Genomic DNA, 21,950 nt, shown 5'->3' with positions numbered 1-21,950 from the left:
CGTTTCAAGCTTGAAACAAAACACCCTTAGAATAAAGAGCCCGTTTCAAGCTTGGAACAAAACAACCCTGTTTTGATTGAAATGTTTTGAGGTTTTGAGCGCCATTTTGGAAGCCTGTTTTTCCCTTGTTAATTTGTTTTCATTCTGGCACTGGCATCGATTAGCTTATGATCTCCTTGTTTCTTGAAGAAGCAAGGAGTGGCTTGTTATCATACAAATCAAGTGTTGTCATGGGCAACTGTGCCCCCATTGGCTGGTGGGAAGGAGGGGGGAACACAAGAGGGAATTTCAAAATGTGTTCAAAAGGGCCTGGGAGGTAGAGAGAGCCCTTATGCCCTTGAAGAGAGGATACATCAGGAGAGGAGGAAAGTAGGTTTGATTTTGTGGTTTCTTTTCTCAGCACTGAGAATAATATGCTGTGCTATTATTTATTTATTTATTTAGATTTGTGTCACCCTACTCCCATAGGACTCAGGTTGGCTTACAAGCAATAACACACAAAACAACACAGTTCTCTAAAATACAATATACATAACATCATAACCACAATCCCATACAGTATTCATTACAAGACATAATAACTATGGATTACCAGATCACTCTACGACCAGCTAGCTCAGCGACTGAACACCCGATGGAACATTTCCATCTTGCATGCCTTAAGGAAAGCCAAAAAATCATGGAGAGCTCTGATATTATCTGGGAGACCATTCCATAGAGCCGGGATCACCACTGAGAAGGCCCTGGCTCTCGTTGATTGCAGTTTAACATCCCTAGGGCCCGGGTTCACCAAGGTATTACTTGTGGCCAATCTCAGGACCCGGTGAGGGACATATCGAACAAGGCGGTCCTGGAGGTATGGAGGGCCCATATCGTGTAGTGCTTTAAATGTTAAATATAGTATCTTAAACCTAACCCGGCACTCAACCGGCAACCAGTGCAGTTGAATGAGCAAAGGTGTCACATGTGCTCACCAAGGCGCCTTAGTAAGGACCTTGGCCACTGCATTCTGCACCAGTTCCAATTACTGCTATAACTATCTGATTTTGTTGGATCCCAGATTAGCAAAGGCAGAACTGGGGTGCCTGCCTTCCTTGAGTTGTAGCTTGTTTTGTTTGAGAGATAGTGTTGAGGTGAGAAATGGGCAGTGGCAGTTCTGTGTGTTGAAATGCATCTTCTCTGTTGGGAAGGACAGATTCCCTTTTACTGTATGCTTCTGCAGTGTTTTTCAAGGCAGCTTGTTCCAGTCATAGGGAACAATGGGGAAACACGAAACACCCCATTGTTCCCCATGGGTAGCTACTAGGGACAACAAAGAGGGTTGTGTGGTAGAGCATGATGGGTGCTACCTACCACTGAACCCACAAAGGAAATTGGCAAGCTGGTGATTTAAAACAATTTTTTAACCTTTTCCCCAAACCACCATAGGATCTTGGTTTTCTTATGGGACTCATATCACCATAGGATCCTGGTTAAAAATTGTTTAAAATCACCCACTTGCCCATTACTTTTGTGGGTTGGGTGGTCATCATGCCCTACCACACAACCCACTTTGCTGTCCCTAGTAGCTACCCATGGGGAACAATGGGGTGTTTTGTTTTTCCCCATTGTTCCCTATGACCAAAACACAGCCAGTTTAACTGCTGTTTCAATGAAACATTTTGGCCATTTTGCATTTTATTTTGAGTGCCCTATCTTTCTACGGAGATTTTAAGCATGTGGTAGCAGCAGAAAACTTCAAGGGGAACAACCAGCATTGAAACAGACCAACATTAATTCCCTAAGTTTTCCACAGCAAATGTCAGGCATGCTGATTTAGTAAATAAAAGACTCAGTACTTTTTAGAGGCTGTTAAGCCCATGGGGAGACTAATAACTGCAAGCCCTTAGATGACAACAACATTAACTGGATCCAAGGAGTGAAATATGGATATGGTACACTACCTGCCCTGTGTATAAAAAGCTGCCTTAGAAAAGCCACTGAAGAAGACTACAAAGTCGAAATGCATCTGGCTGGGAACTACCAATGCGTGATAATTAGAGCATCTCATAAATTAAATATGAGAGGAGAGCTGGTCTTGTGGTAGCAAGAATGAATTATCTCCTTTGCTAAGCAGAGTCCACTCTGGTTTGCATTTGAATGGGAGACTGCATGTGAGCACTGTATTCCCCTCAGCAGATACCTTCTAGGGGTGTGCATGGAACCGCAAAGCTGCGGTCCAGCACTGGGGTGGGGGGGTTCCATTAAAGGCGGGGGGGTACTTACCCCTCCCGCACTTTCCAACTCTGGCGGCCGTATTTTCTGTAGCAATGGGGCAGCAGGATACCTCCCTGCTGCCCCTTTCCCTACTTGACTGCTCACTTCTGTCCTGTAGCAATGGGGCGGCAGGATACCTCCGGGTGATGAAAGGGGCCAAGAAACCTCTTTCGAGCTTCTTTGGATGATATTTGCACCAGCTTCACCTAGGCAGGCTCCAGTCACGAGGACTGTGGCTGTCAGGGCTCCGGCCGATGCTCCATAAATGGTTTTGGCATTGGCTACCAAGAAGGGAGCGTGCTCTTGGAGGCAGCTGGCGACCCCGATGTGGTACACCCCCAGGAACCCTGCGAAGGAGAGATTCCAGGTGGAGCCCAGCGGGAACATCGCCGCCACCGCGCCGCCTCACAAGCCTTTGTGGGAGGTGGGCGAAAGCAAGACGACAGGAAGGCGCCGAGGGAGAGCGCACTGCAGAGAAATGCTCCCTCGCCTGACCCCACTGAATGGCCGGCAGGGAGGGCGACCAAGCACGCCTGGGAGCAGCGGCTGTCTGTGCGAGCAGCACAGCCGAGGATTTGCTTTTCTCCGCCTGCTGCTCGGTCGGCTCTCGAGAGAAACGAAGCTTTCGAGGCTGCTGCCCCTCAGAGCCTGGCCGCCTTCCCTTCCCTCTCGCTCCTTGTCACCCGGCTCCGCTCTTCCTGCTACCGCTTGCACCTGATGGGTGACTGCAAAAGGCTTTAAGAAGCCTTTTGCATGCGCACGCACAAATACCGATCTTTGTGAGGGGAAAGAGGAAAGTCAAGCGGGGAAAGGGGCGGCAGGGAGGTATCCTGCCATCCCATTGCTACAGAAAATACGGCCGCCGGAGTTGGAAAGCGCGGGAAGGGTAAGTAAACCCTCCCCCGCCCTTAATGGAACCCCCCACCCCAATCCATCCGAACCTGAACCACCCTTCCCCGGACCGGTTCAGAGGCCTGTAGAATGGCCTCCGGACTGGTCCGGGCACATCACTAATACCTTCCCAAGATCTGGGAAGAACATCTGCATGCTTGCCTGCAGAAGGTTTTAAGTTCCCTCCACGGCATCTCCAAGATAGGATTGAGAGAGACTCCTGCCTGCAACCTTCAAGAAGCCGCTGCCAGTCTGTGAAGACAATAACTGAACTAGATAGACCAATGGTCTGACTTGGTATAAGGCAGTGTCCTATCAATACTAAGACTCGCAGGATAGCTTTCATGGAAGCTCAGATGTTGATACCATGGAGAGAAATTATTCATATTTATTTTAGATAACCTTAAAGACAATGTTGGAAATGAGATTGATGATGATTGTTTTTAATATGTTTTGTTGATTGCAATTGTTTACATATATTATATTAAATATATTTTTATTATCTATATCATACCTTTGATCCTCTTGGATATGCAGTGCTGATTTAGTATGCCTGATATTTGCAAATCCATCATCAGAGCACAGACCACAGACTAGAACCACTGCTAAAGATGGACACACATAAAAGTATTGGTTTTTACCTTTTAGCACCATAGGATTTCAATCCCAGACATTCTTGTCCTTGAGAAGTGTCAACTCTCTGTGCATAACTAGCTCTTCAATAGAAGACAGCTGTGCTTTTGAATAGTCAGCCACAATGTTAGTTATGAAATGTCTACTACTCTCTATGGAGGAAATTCCTTTTCTACATTTTAAAAATTATAATACTAGATCTACAGGAGCTAGAAAGGAGGAAATATATTTTCTGTCCAAATTTGTAAAGATTTAAGTGGCCATGGCAGTCTCAAGCGTCTTTCAAGTCCTCCCTATATCAGGTGGGCGGAATACTTCCAGAGTCCTAGTAATAGCAGGTGCTTGGTGGGGATGCTTGAGCGTTTTTATCATTACTGTTTCCTCAAGCAGTTTTCAAGGTTAATCAACTACATTTTATATGAGCCAAGACTTCCTGTGGTCAGCCATCTGGCACAGGTGAGGAGCATGAGGGAAGGAATTTGTTCTCATACTTATGGTCTCTCCTCCCAGGCCTGCTGTGGGAGTCTGCTATTTGATTTTGGGAACAGGAATTTGATTTCCACTCTAGTTATTTCAGTAAGGATTTGGCCTAGCTCAGCAATTCAGTGCAAGAAACTCCCAAGGACTGAAAGTCAGGGCTTACCTGCTTTTGTCCAAGAACAGGAAAAAACCCTATTTCTATTATGAAAGCATAACCATTTGGACTGTGCAAACTGAGCTGTCCCAGCATGGTTACTGAGGACATAAAGTATTCATTTGTATGCTTTTGTTATGTTGTGTGCCAAGATTCTTTTGCCTGTATGGGTTTTATTTTTTAAATATGATTGCTTGTATAATTTTAAGATATGGCACTCATTCTCTTAAGAATTATCTTACTAATTGGTTCATGTTTTAAAGAAGTTTTGGGCTTATCTTAATAGTTGAGGTATCAGACGTGCTGACCTGGAAAGGACATTGGGCTCTTCATATATTCAAGTAAATTCTAGCCACTGTACTCTCCCAATACTCCAGAAAAACTCTTGTGGTTGTGAAATTCTCAGGTGCACCACTGCATTAGCATTCTGTTCTGGTCTGGGCTATCTGCAAGACTGAGGTTCTTATGATACAAAGGGGGAACTTTGAACACTGGTTAAATCATATTTCATCCTTTTCCTGATTTGTGAATAGTATGAACCTGTCTCTTCCTAGACCTAGAGACACTGAGGTCTCGGTTGATCTTTCTTCCTTAAAACTGGCATACATTTAAGTATTGCTGCTTTAATCCTTGTCTCTGCAACTTCAGGAAAATATATCTCTTCTGTAAATATATATATTTACATCAAACAATCAAAAAATATCAAGCAGTCTCAGATGGAAGATGCGACTTCCTATAGCCCTGTACATGACGACTTTGTTTTATGGGGATTACTATATGGACTTATTAAAGGAGAGAAAATTGAATTCCAAGCATCTTTTCCAAATGCTCACCATGGCAAACATGATTCAATTCAGCTGTGAAGGGAAGTACAACTCTTTTTCAAATCTCAACTGGAGGTTTTTCACACATGGCGTTTAGCCAGCATCTCCTCCTGAATGGAGGCTGCAAGTCCACATATCAGTTGGATTAACCCTGAAGTCCCTGCAAGCTATCAGAGACCAGTATACAACTGACTCTGCTTTTCTCCGAATTACTGTTAAAAATTACTGCACATTCTAGTTTGGCCCGAATTATGTCTGAAGTAAAAAAAGTCCTCTATTTGTGGCAGCTTTTCTTTGAAAACCTGAGCTTCCTTGAATGCTGCATGACTTCTCCTTTGATGTGTAGATTGGCCATTGGCAGTAATTCACATTATGGTCTGTTCTGAGTGATTTGCAATTGCAAGTGCTGGGGGGGGGGCGCAGCTGTGACAAGTTGGTGGAACTCTGTTCTTCTGTAACCAGCTCTCTCACCTCCTCCTCTGTCCCTGATGTGATTGGAGTATCTGCTTATACTCCTCACAGCCTCCCCCTGCCTAGGAGGGTCAGAGTTGCCTGTCCACATCTCTGGTCTGCTGTGGGGAGCAGACCCAGCCCCACCACTGCCGTGTGACCCCTTTCCCTGCTCGCCCTTGTAGGGGGGAGGGCAATGCCTTTGGAGCAAAGTGCCTATGGGCTGTGAAGACCTCCCTGTGTCCCACCCACCCGCCTTCCCTTCCTTGCTCTCACCCGTAGTGTGTGCCTGTTTTGTTTTTTCTGGCCGCCTACTGTGTTGGATCATGGGCTGGGGAGCAGCAGCAGCAGTGGCGAAAACAACCACTGGGGCACACCAACCAGGAGGATGCTGGGGATCAACTCCCGCGCCGAGCAAGCAGCACAGGGATGCAGCTGCAGCTGCAGTAGCAGCAGGGGGGGTGCCAAGTTGAAGCAGAGAAGCTTCTGCAGCCATCCTCCCTCACTGCTGGGGGTCCCGGGGCATGTCCTCACTGCCAGGCAACCCCCTCCCCATCCATGTCATCAACCCCCACAAACACCCCTGCCTCGCCTCGCCTGCCTGGCCAGAGAGACTCCAGGAGTGCCACCGGCTTCTCCAAACATGACCCACCCCCAGCCTAGTCATGCGAGAAATGGAGGAAAAACCCAGAGCAATCAGTGAGAACGCACAAAGGAGAAAGATCACAGGGAGTGAAGTGGGTAGCCAATGGCTATGTGAACCCGACCGTACATCTAATTCCCCAAATTAAACTGCCTCGAAGCAGCTGCGAAGTAGGTTTGCTCCTCAGATACCCCGAGGCCTAAAGCCATGTGTGAAAAACCTCCTGCAGTTTTCTCTCCTGTTTATGCACCTTTCCAGCATAAGAGAGAGAAACCAGCTAACTCCAATCAGATCAGGTACAAAAGCAGCAAGCCCTCTGGAGAGGAGAGAGCTGATCTTGTGGTAGCAAGCATGACTTGACCCCTTAGCTAAGCAGGGTCCACCCTGGTTGCATACAAATGGGAGACTTGATGTATGAGCACTGTAAGATATTCCCCTCAGGGAATGGAGTTCTCTGGGAAGAACAGAAGGCTCCAAGTTCCCTCCCCAGCATCTCCAAGATAGGGCTGAAAGAGATTCCTGCCTGCAACCTTGGAGAAGCCACTGCCAGTCTGTGTAGAGTAGACAATACTGAGCTAGATGGACCTATGGTCTGACTCAGTATATGGCAGCTTTCTATGTTCCTATGATGTTATAACAAGGATGCTAAATTTTTATATAAGGAGATTAAGAATTATTTAAGGATGGAGAAAAAATAAATTGATCCTTTGTCATTCACTTCAACCTATACCTTTTAGGATTCCTCAGCTATAATATGCTAGGCATACAGTTTGCTGTGAGTGAGATTATCTGTGCATACCAAAGTTGCATATTGCCACAGCCCATGCTTCCACCACTTGCACCCCGAGGGGGGACATTTGGCTCACAACTGGTATTAAAGTTTTATTGAACAAAATAAAACTGGGAATTAATTAAGGCTTTATCAGGCTTTAAGGCTTCATTGTCCCGCAGAGCTTGTGTCTTTATTTTTGGCAGATGCTGGAACGGAAGTGTTGTCTTGCTGTTCAGGACTATCCTCTCTGTTTTGCAATACTCATATCCCAGCCACGTCCTACATTTACTACAGCAATTTAAAGGCACTATTAGATTATCATCTCCTCTGAAGACTATTCTTGCTCGCCTTTCACACAAGGAAGATAATCTCTGTTCAGCCATGAAGTTTACTGGGTGGCCTTGGGCAAGGCTCTTTCTCTTTCAGCCTAATCAGGAGGGAGTTAATAGGTTAAAAAAAATGAAACTCGGGACTCTTTGAAAGAAGGGCAGGATACAAATGAAACAAAAAGACAGAGAGCTTGAGCAGACAAGAGGGAATGCAGTTAAGTCAATTTATCCATGAGGTTAGAGGAATCAAAAGTAGTCTATCAATTGTACAGGATCACTAAGATCCCTCTCCGGCCCTATTAAAAATGGTTAATTTTTCCTGACTATATTAATTCATCCATCATGGCAGCAAACTGCTGTACTGCAGAGTAAGGCCAAGGAGAGATTAATTTTAGCAGACATGTTGAGCTGGAGTAGAAGTGGGTGAATAAAGTGTTTGACTAACAACTGTTAATACACAGACGACAGACCAGACAACAGACCAGTTTCTCAGGAGCAAACCAACTGCAAAGCGGATATTGTAATTCTAACCTACATTCAGTACATTCTAAAAAAGCACACAGACTGGAGTGTCCTGTGTCAATTAATCTGCAACAGCATGGAACATACACAAATGCTACACATACATCTTACACTAAAAATAGATGACAGTTACATAAAATAACAGCATAATACACGAACAAAATGTCTTGGAAAATTCCCCTTCCATACATAACCCTCTCCCAAACTTCAGCAGCACCATATCTCTTGTTTTGAATTTCATGTCCAAATATTTTTGAGGACCCTAGCAAAACACAGTTTCTGCAATCAAGAGTGCTTCTTCCTTCTTGACTTAAGATCCACACATCAAGGTCAGCAGATTCCACAACATAGGACATTTACTTACTTTAATAAAAAAATAACTGGCCAGACCTAGGGCCTTATATCATTAGAGCCATACAAACTCCTCCCCATCCTGTAATGATTTTCATAAAGAGCACTCTTCTAAGTTTACTACCAATGTTCCAAGTTGGAATTGCAAGAGTATATAGAGGCATTTTTAGTGGCTGTTCCTCAACAGTGAAATTCCAGTTTCCTAGACTTCTTTCCAAAGCCCAAACCTGGTTATTTTCTAGAAGCACTGTACATCTTGTTAAGTAAATTCAGCTGCCTTTTGGTAGTCAGGATTAAGGTTATGTGTGGATAATATTTGTTAGGTTAGATTTCATTTTATACACCTCTTATACATCACTATCTGCCCTGAGCCTTTGGCATGAGGCTGGCTACATATCCAATAGTTTAAATTAAAATGAGGAGAATGTCAGATAAGGGACAGTGATTTGCCAAAAAAGCCACAAGACCAAGATCTGCATACAAGATCTCCAGCTGCAAGTCCAGCAAGTTGTCTTGCGAGCATCTGCTGACCATTACTTCTAAAACAGTTCTTAAGGGACATTCACAAGTTTAAAGGAAATAAAACCTTGAATCCTTGCCAGATCAGAAAATCTACAAACTTTTGAATATGGTCAGAAATCAGACAAGCAAACACGTACTTTTTAATTAATGCTTATGCTTTCTAAGTCAACATGTGGAATCTCTAAAGGAGTTTTGAACACTTGAGATCACCAATACCAACGGTATTCACAGCAGTCTGAAGGCTGTTCATACTTAGTGCAAAAACAACACCAACACCAGCTCCCTCTAGTAGTCTAAATGCTGTAAAGAAATCCAACTTCTATGCTCAAAATAAGTTATGTGAACTAATACTTTTCACTTCTGTAGATTTGCTGCATACTTTGTTCTGAACCCAATACTGTATTTGCATTTCTGCAGAACTTGCAATTAGTAATTTTTGTGTGCAATGAGCATATTGTGTGATATCACAACAGGTATAATAAATTTATTTAAAATATTGATATCCCACCCCTTCAGCACACTGCTGCTTGGGATGGCTTACAATAAAAGCATAAAAACATAAAATCCAATATGATAAAATAAAAAGTAAAACACAGTAAGAGACAGTGAATCATCCTAACACGAAAGAAAAAGAAAGAACGAACGAACAGCAGCCAGGATTAAAACAAGATGGTAATCCCAGCCAGTCTTTAAAAGTGTCTTTTAAAGGAAGGGTTTTTAAGTTCTTTTTTAAACTAAGCAAAGAGGGAAACAAACAAAGCCCTTTTCATTCCAAAGATGGGGGGCCGCTACTGAGAAAGCTGTATCCCTAATCCCTGCCAACTGTGTCAATGGCAGGGCTGAGAGATGGGCTTGATTGGATGATCTGACGGCCCTGGCAGATTCATATGGGTGAATGTGGTCCAAAAGGTATCCTGATCCCAAACTATGTAGAGCTTTAGAGGCCAAAGCCAGCACTTTGAACCTGGCCCAGAAGCAAACTGACAACCAACTAAGCTGCCACAGGATAAATGTAATATTTCTGGGTATATTATGGCTAGAAAACCTTGACTGTGTGAAAGAGAGAGGTAGCCATGGAGTAATGGAGGCTCTATTTTGTGAACCCTTTATAAATGCTGCTCAAACATCTGCCCTCAATCATAAGGTCTACAATTTTATGTCAACTTAGATTCTCATTAATTCAAGATCCGTACTAGCTACTAAATTCAACTTATGAGGCATCATAGAAGCTTTAACAGCTCAAGATGTCACCACTCCATTCATTTATGAGCATGTGTTAAACAGAGTAATTGAGACAACTGAGAGAAGGGGGGAGACCCACAGACCTAGATAGTCCTGTACTATCAAGGTTTCTTTAAACAGCAAAAGTAATTTTTCATCCAGTGGATAAATAATTGAATGTGGGTTTCCAAATGTAGCTAAAGAGACTAAATGTGGTCTTCAGTTGCATTAACATGGAGCAATGATGATATTACAAACTGTTTTACTCTTGTTGGCCTTTAGTCTTTGGCAATTTGGCCCTTGGCCATTATGGCTCGGGAATATGGGATTTGTAGTCCAACACCTGGAGACCCAAATTTTAGAATCTTTGACCCAATTGACAGAACAAACTATATACACTACATTGAGCTCCACGTAGGAAAGGTGGGAAAGGAAAGGGCACTTTATATATAATTTGTTTTTCTTACACAGAGGAATGTCACACCTCAAATCAATTTAAGAGATTATGACAGGGCTGAGAACATCTTCCAGTTGCAACAGTTCTACTCAGGGAGTAGAGTGCCACAGGACCTTTTGAACTACTCCCGCCTTCAGTCGCAGGAGCATCACTGGAACTAGCAGGGCAGCTGTGCCATGTGATTGCCCAACCCCTTCATGTGTCTAGGTTTTTTTCTGAGGCTGTGGAGCATACAGCAGACCACCCAGCAATGCTGCATGTCACAGGCAAGTTATGAATCAGGCCCTTAGATTATACACCGTATAATTATAGCACAAATGAATGGGCAGAAAATATGAATGAACACACATCAGGCTACTTTCCAAGTAGCTTATTTAGGCAGCATCACGACAGATGGGATCACCAGCAGATGGTGGGACTTGGTGCTTACTGTGGAGGAAACACAAGATGATGGCCTGGCAGAGGAGGTTCGTTTAGGTACTGCGAGTCGGTTGTAGAGAGGCTGCAGATACACTGCAACAACAGAGAATAGGATGTTTCTAGGCACACTGAACTCAATGGGTTAGTGCTAGAAGGAAAAAAGAAGACGCTAATAACAGCCCAGCCCACAGAGACACATGTATCCACCATTAGCTACAATTAGCTCTAAAGGATATTTCAGTTTACAAATGCAAGGCTTTGTAACACACACACCACAACCTTTGCATCTATATTACTATTGTGCCTCTACTTTTAACATAATAATAATAAACACAGTTCCAGTTGGTAGAAAACCCAGTATTTTTTTCTACATTACTTAAACATCCGGGCTGCACAACTTTGGCCCTCCTGCAGATGCTAGACTACGATCCCCATAATCCCTTACTGCTGGCCACTGTGGCTGGGGATGATGCGAGCTGTAGTCCAAAAACAGCTGGAGGTTGTGCAGCCATGCTCAACGTGGACACTTGTCTTCTCCACAAACGGACAAATTATACATAAGTCAGGCACTAAACAACATCACAGAAGCATTTCCCCCCAATTGGTAGTGCTGAGGTAGCAACTGTCTGACCACTAGACCTCCTCTTGCCAGCAACATATGCAGCAGAAACAGATGGTTCTTCAGAAGACTACAAACCTATTCAGACATTATGTGATAGTGCATACCAGTGTCTGTACACATGCACATGTTTGTGTGTGAATGACTGTAAATGAATTCACTTCAAAAGCAAACCTGGGTACAGGACCCTTCAAATGCAGGGTACAGATAAAAACTGTACTACTGTCGGTGCACTGAACACAGCATGCAAATAACTGAATGTGTGCACACTGCACAGACTGTACAAGCACTGAAATATGAACAGGGCTAATGTGAGAAACCTTGAAACCACACTTTTCACCCCAACACCCAAGAGATCTCACTAAGTCCCAGAACAAGCAACTTATTTAATAACTTTTGCAATAATAGTTCTTTATGACTCAGCCCACAGATAACAAAGAGGTACAAAGAAGATAAGTGCACAAGAAGAGCTGTACAAAGCAACCGTAAACAAGCAGAGTTAATACTAACAGAGCAAGCAGAGGGACAGATTTCATTCATCTCTGCATCTCCCCAAATTCTTGTCTGTGTGCATTTGAACTGTTTTAACACACACACACGCACCACAAACACTTAAATCAGTCAAAAGCTCAAACAATTTAACACATTCACTTTGGTATGCCAAAGCTGCTTCAATGGATCAGGATGTCCCAAAAGCAAGTCCCACTGGAGCCATTGACTATTTTCCCTATGAAAATGTTGGAGGTTGCAAACTGCTCAGCATTAACGCTTGTAATCTACACTAGCTGTATTTGTCACACCAATGAATATGAATAAACAAAAGTTGCAATCCAAGATTCCCCTACATGTCAAACATTTTTTGTCCCATATGCCAATTTCAGATCTATCCATTCTATACACTAGAGGTGCTGTAAAGAAACCAAATCCTTCCAGAGCCAACAGTATGCAATAGGTTTATTATCCAGTATTGCATTAAGATTAGCCTTCATATCCAAGCTAATCATAGACTAAGGCTTCAATCCTATGCACACTTACCTGGGAGCAAGCTCCATTAAATGCAGCAGGATTTATTTCCGAACATGTATAGGATTGCTCAGTTAATAAAGATTATGTTTAGGCTTCCACCTGGCACCCAGTTTTGCAGTCTTAAATTTGCTATGATAGAACTAAGTGCAGATAACATTTCTTGACAGCTATGCCTAACAGAAAGAAAAAACACTATGTGCATGGTTTGAAAGAGGGTAAAACACTTTCAAATCAATTTACTGGCCCATTTATTCAATAAAATATAACTTATTTGCCGTGTTCTCATAGAATAATCTCATCCTGCTAGTGTGCATTCTGGAAAAGGGGGAGGGGTGACTGACAACTCCAGTATGTTTTCATACGTTTACTGTAAAGGGATACTAATACAAGGATTCAGAAATTCAATAAACAAAACATTAAGTTGCCACATTCAAGTACAAATTTCATCATAGAGATGAAGGGTCCTGTCATATGGTATGTTTTAACTTTTATAAACCGCCTTGGGGTTGTCTTTTAACAAAAGGCAGCATATAAATGCAATAAATAAATAAATAAATAAAAATACACCAATAAATAAATGCTGGGCTAGTGAAAGCAAGTTAATCTTAATTGGTTTTATGTAACTAATTTATCCACACAGGAGGCTGTGTCCTTAGCTTACTCGTTTTACTGCAAACACAACTACTCTGAAAGTGAATGGCTACAGAACGTTATATTTAATGCAGAGCCACCTCTTGTTTGCATCCATCAAGCAGTATGATGCCACCACATCTTGCTTATGTCAGCCCACAGTATCCCCACATCGCTACCATGTGGTTCTAGCATCACTGGATTTCCCCAAAACAAGTAAGAGATGCTCCACGGCTGAAGATAGTAAGCCAAGTACTGCAAATGTGCAATAAGAGACATGGCTGTGACCCTCACAGCTCCCTTCCAGTTCCAGGTGTGGGACATACACATCGTGGAGCAATAACAAGGGGGACAAAGGGACGGGAGCATAAACAAGCCTTAAGTTTAATAAGGCACCAGGAGGCAACTGTACAAGAGAAGCTCCAGAGGGAGCCTCTTCCTCTACAGCAGGGGGAAAAACAAAAGAATCTTGATGCACAATACATTTGTTAGTTTTGAAGGCACCACAAGACATCTTGTAGAGGGGGCAAGAGCACAGGCTGACTGAATTGAAGCAAACAAGCAAGCCACCTTGCAGCTCGGAAGCGATCATCTATCTGCAGTAGACACTTATCAACACAGGGTCTGGAAGGACTACAGACATGGTCAGGAGTCTAGGAAAGGAACGGTTGCCTCCACCACTCAGGGCTCCCTTTCGAAAGCCCACCTCCCGGTGTGACTGCTGATTGTGGGAGAGTACGAGATCTTGCAGGAGACAGGCACACAATCCCAACTTTGCCTTTTTCTCCAGCAGCCCCATCCTCCAAGCACCCCCCCCCCTTTCCCCATAGATTGGATTCAGGAGACAATCGGAAATCAAAGTCCTATCCCGTTGGCCAACCCGAGGCTGCCACTCTTGGAAGGGCCGATCTGGAGCCTCCTCTCTTGCTCCCCTCGGTGTTTCTCATCCCAGCGCTCGCACAGCTATAAATAGGCTGCTGGGAGAAAAGGGATGCCTGCGACACCGCAGCCCTCAGGAGCAGAAGGCTGCCCTCCGCCCAGCCCCGCCACCTGCCCAACCTGTGCCTCGCCGAGCGCCTCAGGTGCCCAGCTGCGCCCCGCGCTGGCCGGACTCGTAACTCACCTGTCTAGGGCAAGAGCAGCAGTAGCAGTGCGGGGCGGCGGCGAGACAGAGCCCCAAGGGGGCCGCTACGGTCCTGGGAGCGCTGTGCGGAGCCGCCCTGCCAGCCGGCGATATAAATAACATTATCTGGGCGAGCAGGGACATTCCTGCCCAGGGACAGCTCTGCTGCCCGGCCCAGATAGTCCCGCTCCCTCCGGGGGAAGGAAAGAAGTGGGAGGAGGCGGAGGAGGCGCCTGCCCCGCAATGCAGCACAGCGGCCCCCCCAGGCCAGCGCCAGCAGCGGCACCTGGCGATGCCCAGCACAGCAGCCGCCGCTGCCGGTACCTGCTGCTGCTGCTGCTGCTGGCGCTGCCCCGCGGCTGCCGAGAGCGCTTGGGCCACGCCCAGCGCCAGGCAGAGCGGCTCCTCCGCGGGCACAAGCCTGCACCAAGCGCTCGAGGCGCGCCCGAGGGGGCGAAAAGCCGCGCGGCGCCCCCCAGATTGCAGGAGCCAAAAGCAGAAGGAGGGGAAGAGGAGCCCCGGCACGGCGGCAGGGTCTCCCTCTCACAGAGGCGGGAAGAGTGCTAAGCGGGCAAAAAAGCGGACTCGAGCGACGGCGATCCTCTCGTGATGGAAGCCGTCTGGGCTGCCCTGGGCTAATGGCTAGGAGAGAAAGAGGGCAGGGCTTGGCTCCTCCCGCTTCTCGCAAGAGCACGCTCGCTCCGCTAGGTGACTGATGGGAAATGTGGCTTTTTCGTTGCCTACCCCATGCAGCGAAAGGGTCAGCTCAGCTGCTGGGTGCAGGCGGTGGATGGTCCTGGGTGATCATTTCAGTGCCCGGCTCCCCAGGCCCGCTGAGTGCTCTTTTGTACGCCTGAAAGGTCCCGTTTGTTGCGCCGGGCGGGGGCGGGGGGGGGAGAGAAAGCAAAATAATAATAATAATAATAATAATAATCCCATTACAACACAAATTTGGAGCTCTGTCCTTTCCTTCCCGCTCAGCCGCCGACTAAGCGGCTTCAAGCCCCCGCCCGCCCGCACTATTCTCAGCAAGTAGATGAACTGACGAGAAGGGATTGCGAGCAGCGCGCAGCGCTGTCTGTTTGGCCCCGCAAGTTCTAGACACGGACGCCTGCAGAAGTCCCAGGTCATGGCGATCTATACAGCGGTACTCCATGGCTAGCTTTCTGGCTTGACCAAAAAGGGTAATAAATAATCCGTTCCGCATAAGGGCCAACACAACAACAACAAAAGAGACGAGAGTAGCGGATAACCCTCGCCTGCAATTTCAAATCGGCCCCTGTACTGCAGGCGCAGTGGCGCAAAACTCCAAGGACTTCGGTGCGAGGCGGCGGGGACTGGGAAAAGCTCCACGCACAGAACTCTCGCACACTGAAGTGAGACTACAATTTCAGCATGGAGCGGTGGAGAGAAGGGTTTACTACTCACCACGTAACTGCTGCAGGCACCGACGCTCCCCGAGATCGGAAGGCTGAATCAGTTTTCAAATCCTGGCTGCCGCAGCAGCAGGACTGTTGACAACATCGCTGTCTTGCCAGCAAATCTCGTCCTGTCCACCTAAAAAAAGTTGGTTACCTCACCTGCTTCTGTTTTAAAGAGAGAGCGAGCAAGCGATCGTCGGCGGAAGTCGCAGCCATCCTGTTTGTTTGCCCTTTCTCCCGAGTGCGCAACAACCCCCCCCCCAAAAAAACCCTGGTTTGATCCTATCCGTGTTCCCTAGCTAGAACTTTATGGAGAAGAGTCAGGTTGTATGACCGAGAGGGCAATTCTGCTTCCTTTTCAGGAATGAATGTGCTTGGTAACCACTTTAGAATCACGTTAAAAGCTTTCTATAACTAACGTTTAAGATAGCTGTGTATATATGCTCAGCTGGAACATTGGGAGATTGAAAAAATTCAGACTTTTTGAGCCTCTAACTTCCGTTCAGGATAACAAACAGAAGAAAAGTCTAGAAGACATTTCATTTCGAAAAGAATGAGAGTGCCTTCCTGTGCCTTCTCTAGACAAGAGTCTAAAAGTCACCTTTTTGTCAGGTCCCTCCAATCCAAAGTGCTGACCAGGTCCTTAACATGGGTGTCTACAGGAGTTTTTCCAGAGGGGCTGGGAAAGACCCATTTATCTGGGAGTCCCATTGTCCGGGACTCCAATGTCAGTCCCATTGAATTCAATGGGACTAAATGGGGAGGACAACTAGGGGTGTAGCTATAATTGAGCAGATGGGTTCAAAGAACCCGGGGCCCCCAGCTCCTGAGGGCCCCCCCAGTTCCACCCCTCCCTGTTTTATTCATTATCTCGCTCACTCTGAGGAGTTGTGGGGGAGAGGAGCAAACACGGCCCCCTCTCCCCCAGCTCTGCCCCTGAGGGCAACTGTCCCCCTTGGCTTCCCTCTGGACACCAATGTCCTTATATGTTAGATTATTTTAAAACTTATTTTTTCAGTTTATAAATTTATTTAAAATGTGTCACCACACTTTGTGTGTATGTGGGGGGGGGGGATAATGGAAATCCTGTTGTGCAGAGGAATCTTAAGCATATTTACTCAGAAGTCCTATGAAACTCAAGAGGGGCTTTCTCTCTAGTAAGCGTGCATGGGATTGCAGCTTTCAAAACATGTTCAATATTCCTTCTGCAAAGCTTGTAAGATATATTACAGCATTTTGTCAGTGAAAGGAACCAACCTTACAGTATCATAAAAATAAAAAATCTGACTTGTTTATCTGCAGAGCCTAAGGAAGAAAAAAAATAAGGCACAAGTCCTAATCACATTCAGTCAGAAGCTGCCATGGCTCATGAGCAAAACAAATAAGAAACACTTTCTAATTGAGAATTGTCATGTATGACAGCCTACCAGGGGCCTTGATAATAAACCTTCCTTATAGTAATTCCAGCTGGCAATATATTATCTTCCCTGCCATAGCTGTTGCTGGTCTTGCAGATGACACACACAGCTCTTCACAGATTTTTCAGATGTCTCCTTATTGGTTAGGAACAAGTAGTTTTTTGAACACGGCTTACTTGCTAAAATCAATCTGGAAATAATTTTATTATGGAAGAAAGACTGCTATGGTGTTGACAGCAATCGTGAATGAAACCACTCCTTGGCTTCCATGTGGGTGAGGTTTAGGAAAGGGTTGGCTGGTGGCTCCACCCATGCACTGCCCTTCTTCAACTTCTGCACCTCTGTTTCCAGCTCACAGCTCTCCCAGTTTGCATCATGCATGGTTGGTTTGTGCTTTGTAGCTGTAGTGTGAGTGTGTGTGTGTATTTATATTTCCATGATACACTCCTGCTAGAGATGTGCAAATCAATTTGAATTTGAATCAATTTGACTCAAATCAGGGTGACTCGGATTGAATCACCCCTTAAAAGGATGATTCAATACGAACTTGAGTCAAAATGTCAAAATCCAATTCAAGAGTCAAACCATTCAAGCCCCCTGATTGTTTGTAAAAAGGTGTGAAACAGGGTCAAATATATTCAAATTTAATTCAGATTTGAATATAATTTTCAGTATTTTCAGAATTCCTGCTGAAGCTGCTCAGCTATATTCCATTAATAGGAATCACTAACCTAGAATGGAGCACAAGTAGGAAAATGATCCATCGTCAGCTGGGCTTTTATAAACGAAATTTTAGAATTTGATTCAAATTTGAAATGAATTGAAAAATTCATTTCGTGCACATCTCCAGCTCCTGCTGTGCAGTACATGGTCAAAGCCCTCAGCTTTAGTTCAAGGGTAGCCAGTTTTGTTGTGATTTTTTAATATTATTAATAATTATTATTATTGAGTACATTTATAAACCACCCCATTCAAAAATAGTCCCTGGGAGGTTCACAATATAAATGTTAATTTATATAAATATCAATTTTATGTCTGGTATCACTTTTTGGAGTTCTGCTGCTGCAGAAGGAGGTAGAGAGATCCTTCTGTGCATTCAGTGTTGGGGCAATCTCTTGCTCCACTTCAGCACCGGTGAAGGGCCCCCGCACAAACATCTTTCCCCCCACATTTATCTTTTTCAGAAATAGCAGGAAATGGGCACAGTAATGGTGAGTGTGGGATATGCTGGATGTTCACTGAGACTGTGGATCACCTGGAAATTTGTGGAGAAACAACAGATCCAAGAGCAACCCTGAAACAGCCTCCGTAATCTCACATCCTTTCAGTATGTTGCAAAGAAAATGGCCGAATGCAGACATAAACATACTGTACTTCTGTGGAATTCCACCCCAAAACAAAGACGACACACTTCAAATATAAAATGGTGGTTTGCCACATTGCTAAATGGGGTCATGCGAGAAAGATGTGCCTATTCTTCAAAGAACTGGACAGGATCCTTGGGGTGATGCCAGTGTTATGCTTCAGCAACAACAGTACCTTGAAGTCAGCAATTTGACCAGCTCCCCTGAAGAATGGCCAGGCTTGGAGGAGCTGTTTGGCGCTTTGGCGCTGTGAACCGGCAGGATTACCTGCCTGAAGGTAGAAATGGTAAGTATTTGAGAGCACCATTTCTTGAAACAGATGTTGCTTTTTCAGCATGCTCTGCTCCCAAGGGTGATCTCTAATGCACATATACTTCTTATTTGCAAGGCTTCAAGATCTCGAGGTAGCAATGGCCCTGGCTATGGAAAAGGCATATGCCACTTTAATTGAGGGCAGCTGCAGTACTTGCATTTGGTGCTTTCTGGTCTAGCTGCATAATTTGGTGTCTCAGGACATGTGCTGATCGTGATTGCAGAGCTGTGGAGGAGAAATTTGTGTTGGAGGGGGCCACTTCAAGCAGAACTGACTGCCTGTACAGGTGGATCTATGGGAGAGGGGACTGTCCCTACTTTCTGGTTGGTGGCCCTGGTGAACACAGTTGCTGACTTGGCTCTGGCCTGGTTCAAACTATACAGCTGCCAGCTCATCTTAGCTGTGTGGGAGAGAGGGAAGCGTGGCTACACTATTCCACTGCTGTTTAATCTCAGGGGGGAAGTTAATCCAAACCATCCCTAAACATGCAAATTAATTGAATTGTATCAAATTCATGTGTTTAGGGGCATTTTGGATGAATTGTTGTTTCTCTTAAAATCTTGCTATTTTTTCAGTCACTCCATGGTTTGAGTTCTAGACAGATTTCCACTGTTTCTTTTGAAGTGCAACCAGACTTGTACAATTCTTATTTTTTTAAGTGATGTTCTAAAATAACATTAGTGCAGTTCAAAAATTCAAGTCATGCAAAAGTTGTATTGGGTTAGATGCAAAAAGTGACTGATAACAATGAAAAAAATAATATGAGTAGTCCAGGTTCTAGAACTCTCATGCTGATCAAGCATTTATTCTCCCCCTGCCAAAGACGTTCCCTGCAGCTCTACTGCTGCTCCCCACTGCCTTCACCAATAACACTCTTCTGCCATTGTGCTGTCAAATTCCCAGTTCTGAGCTTTTCTTCCACACTCTGTTGGCTTCTAAAGGTCCATGGAATGTGGCTCTAGGCAACAAAGTATGTGTGCACAGGGACAAGGAACGTGCACAAGTGTGTGTTGTAGTGCTGCACACTAGGCATATTAATTACACTCTCTTAAATTTTAAGATTTACACTTAAGAAATCTCAAGAGACTTCTGTGTCCAGTGTGTAGATCTGTATCAAATCCAAGCCAATCTGGTTAATGATGTTCTTGGAGAGATCATCATACCATTGTACAGTTCTGAATTATTCTTAAAAAAGAGATAAAAAGCCCTGTTTCTAGATTACTATGAAGACTTACAGGTGCTGTTTATTTGTGTCTTGTATGTTATCATAAAAGTGTTCATGCTACCCAGTTCAATTTGTCTCATTTCTGGCCATGTCTATTTCTTATTTCATTGCCTATTTGTACTTCCTCTCACAATGCAGACTTATCCCACAGCATACATGTGCCCATTCATCCCCCTATTCTTCTTATTTTGAGAAGCCAAAGCAGGCCATGCAAGACTGAAGCCCACTCCTAGCCAAGATTATCTAGACCAGGGATTCTCAACGTTGGGTCCCCAGATGTTTTTGGACTTCAACTCCCATAATCCCCAACCAAAGGCCACTGGGGCTAGGAATTATGGGAGTTGAAGTCCAATAACATCTGAGGACCCAACGTTGAGAATCCCTGATCTAGACAACATCTTAGAGCCTTGCAGCAAAAGTGTCCCATCTCTAGTTGAAGTAATGCAGAAGAAAAAGCATTATGTCATCTGCAAATAATTTATAATTGCAACACAGGTGAGAATGTGTGTTCATGGGATGCATGTGGTGTAGCATGCATCCAGCATGCATCCAGCTGCAGAGCCAGCGTGGTGTAGTGGTTAGAGTGCTGGACTAGGACCGGGGAGACCCGAGTTCAAATCCCCATTCAGCCATGATACTAGCTGGGTGACTCTGGGCCAGTCACTTCTCTCTCAGCCTAGCCTACTTCACAGGGTTGTTGTGAAAGATAAACTTAAGTGTGTAGTACACCGCTCTGGGCTCCTTGGAGGAAGAGCAGGATATAAATGTAATAATAATAATAATGTGAATGCTCTTCTGCACAATGCACACTGACCACCGGATCAGATTAACTGACAAAATAAATTGATCCAGTCGCCCTCAGCATCCTAATATCCGCTATTATGGGATACTGATTAGAATGTTGGACTAGGACCAGGGAGACCTAATTTCACATTTGCACTTAGTCGTGAAGTTCACTGCATGATCTTAAACCTAGCTTAAACCTCCCTCACAGGCTTATTGTGAAAATAAAATATGGGGGAAAGAACCACATATGCCAGGCCTAGCTCCATGGAAAAAGAGTAATATATAAAATGAATAAATTAATTATTGAACAACTTACACACATTTTGGGTATATGACTGGCATAACACTACAATTGGGGGGAAAGAGTCTTTAGCAATATGTAGTTTTGCAGTATGGCATAGTTAAATGCATTTAAGAAATAGCTAGGCAATAAATTTCAAAAAGTAGTTATTGATGGTGAATCCTCCTCTTATGGACACTTGCAGTAATGTCCTACATGAACAGTCTAATCCAATGCTGCTTTTACTAGTAATCTAGAAAAGAAAATCTCTACATTGATTAAGCTGATTAACAAACATTGGTTTGACACTGATAAACATTGGCAAAGCTATAATTAAAACAAGATTGGGCAATGGTACAAAATACTTTGAACTATCTGGTAAATTAGACCAATTCTAGTTGCAAACACTTTTAATGCAGTATAGGAAGAATGTTCATAAGGAGACAACCATTGGTGCATGATATTTAATTAGCGATCCCAGTTACAAAGGAACATAGGAAGCTGCCATATACTGAGTCAGATCATAGGTCCATCTCGTTCAGTATTGTCTACCCAGACTGGCAGCGGCTTTTCCAAAGTTGCAGGCAGGAATCTCTCTCAGCTCTATCTTGGAGATGCCAGGGAAGGAACTTGGAACCTAGATGCTCTTCCCAGAGCAGCTCCATCCCCTGAGGGGAATATCTTACTGTGCTCACACATCACGTCTCCCTTTCATATGCAACCAGGGCAGACCCTGCTTAACTAAGGGGACAAGTCATGCTTGCTACCACAAGACCAGCTCTCTTCTCTGTTCATGAAAATAATAAAGACATATGGTTGT

General features: G+C 44.6%; 1 protein-coding gene across 5 annotated transcripts in view; it reads right to left on the bottom strand.

Moving 5' to 3' along the window:
* The window catches only part of SPTB (spectrin beta, erythrocytic), a 181,879-nt gene extending 165,976 nt beyond the window's left edge, over positions 1–15,903 (bottom strand). For 4 of the 5 annotated variants that reach the window (XM_053254819.1, XM_053254861.1, XM_053254851.1 and 1 more), the window contains exon 1: positions 14,324–14,937. The gene's annotated coding sequence lies outside the window, so the exon portion shown is untranslated. Of the gene's footprint in view, positions 1–14,323; positions 14,938–15,751 lie in introns of those variants that run through there. The other variant, XM_053254828.1, reaches the window with a different exon arrangement.
* Between the last annotated feature and the right edge of the window lie 6,047 nt (positions 15,904–21,950).

Source organism: Hemicordylus capensis, chromosome 1 (genome assembly GCF_027244095.1).
Source record: "Hemicordylus capensis ecotype Gifberg chromosome 1, rHemCap1.1.pri, whole genome shotgun sequence".
NCBI lineage: Eukaryota > Metazoa > Chordata > Lepidosauria > Squamata > Cordylidae > Hemicordylus > Hemicordylus capensis.
The sequence above is the reverse complement of the archived record's forward strand: the minus strand, read 5'-3'. Positions and strand labels throughout refer to the sequence as shown.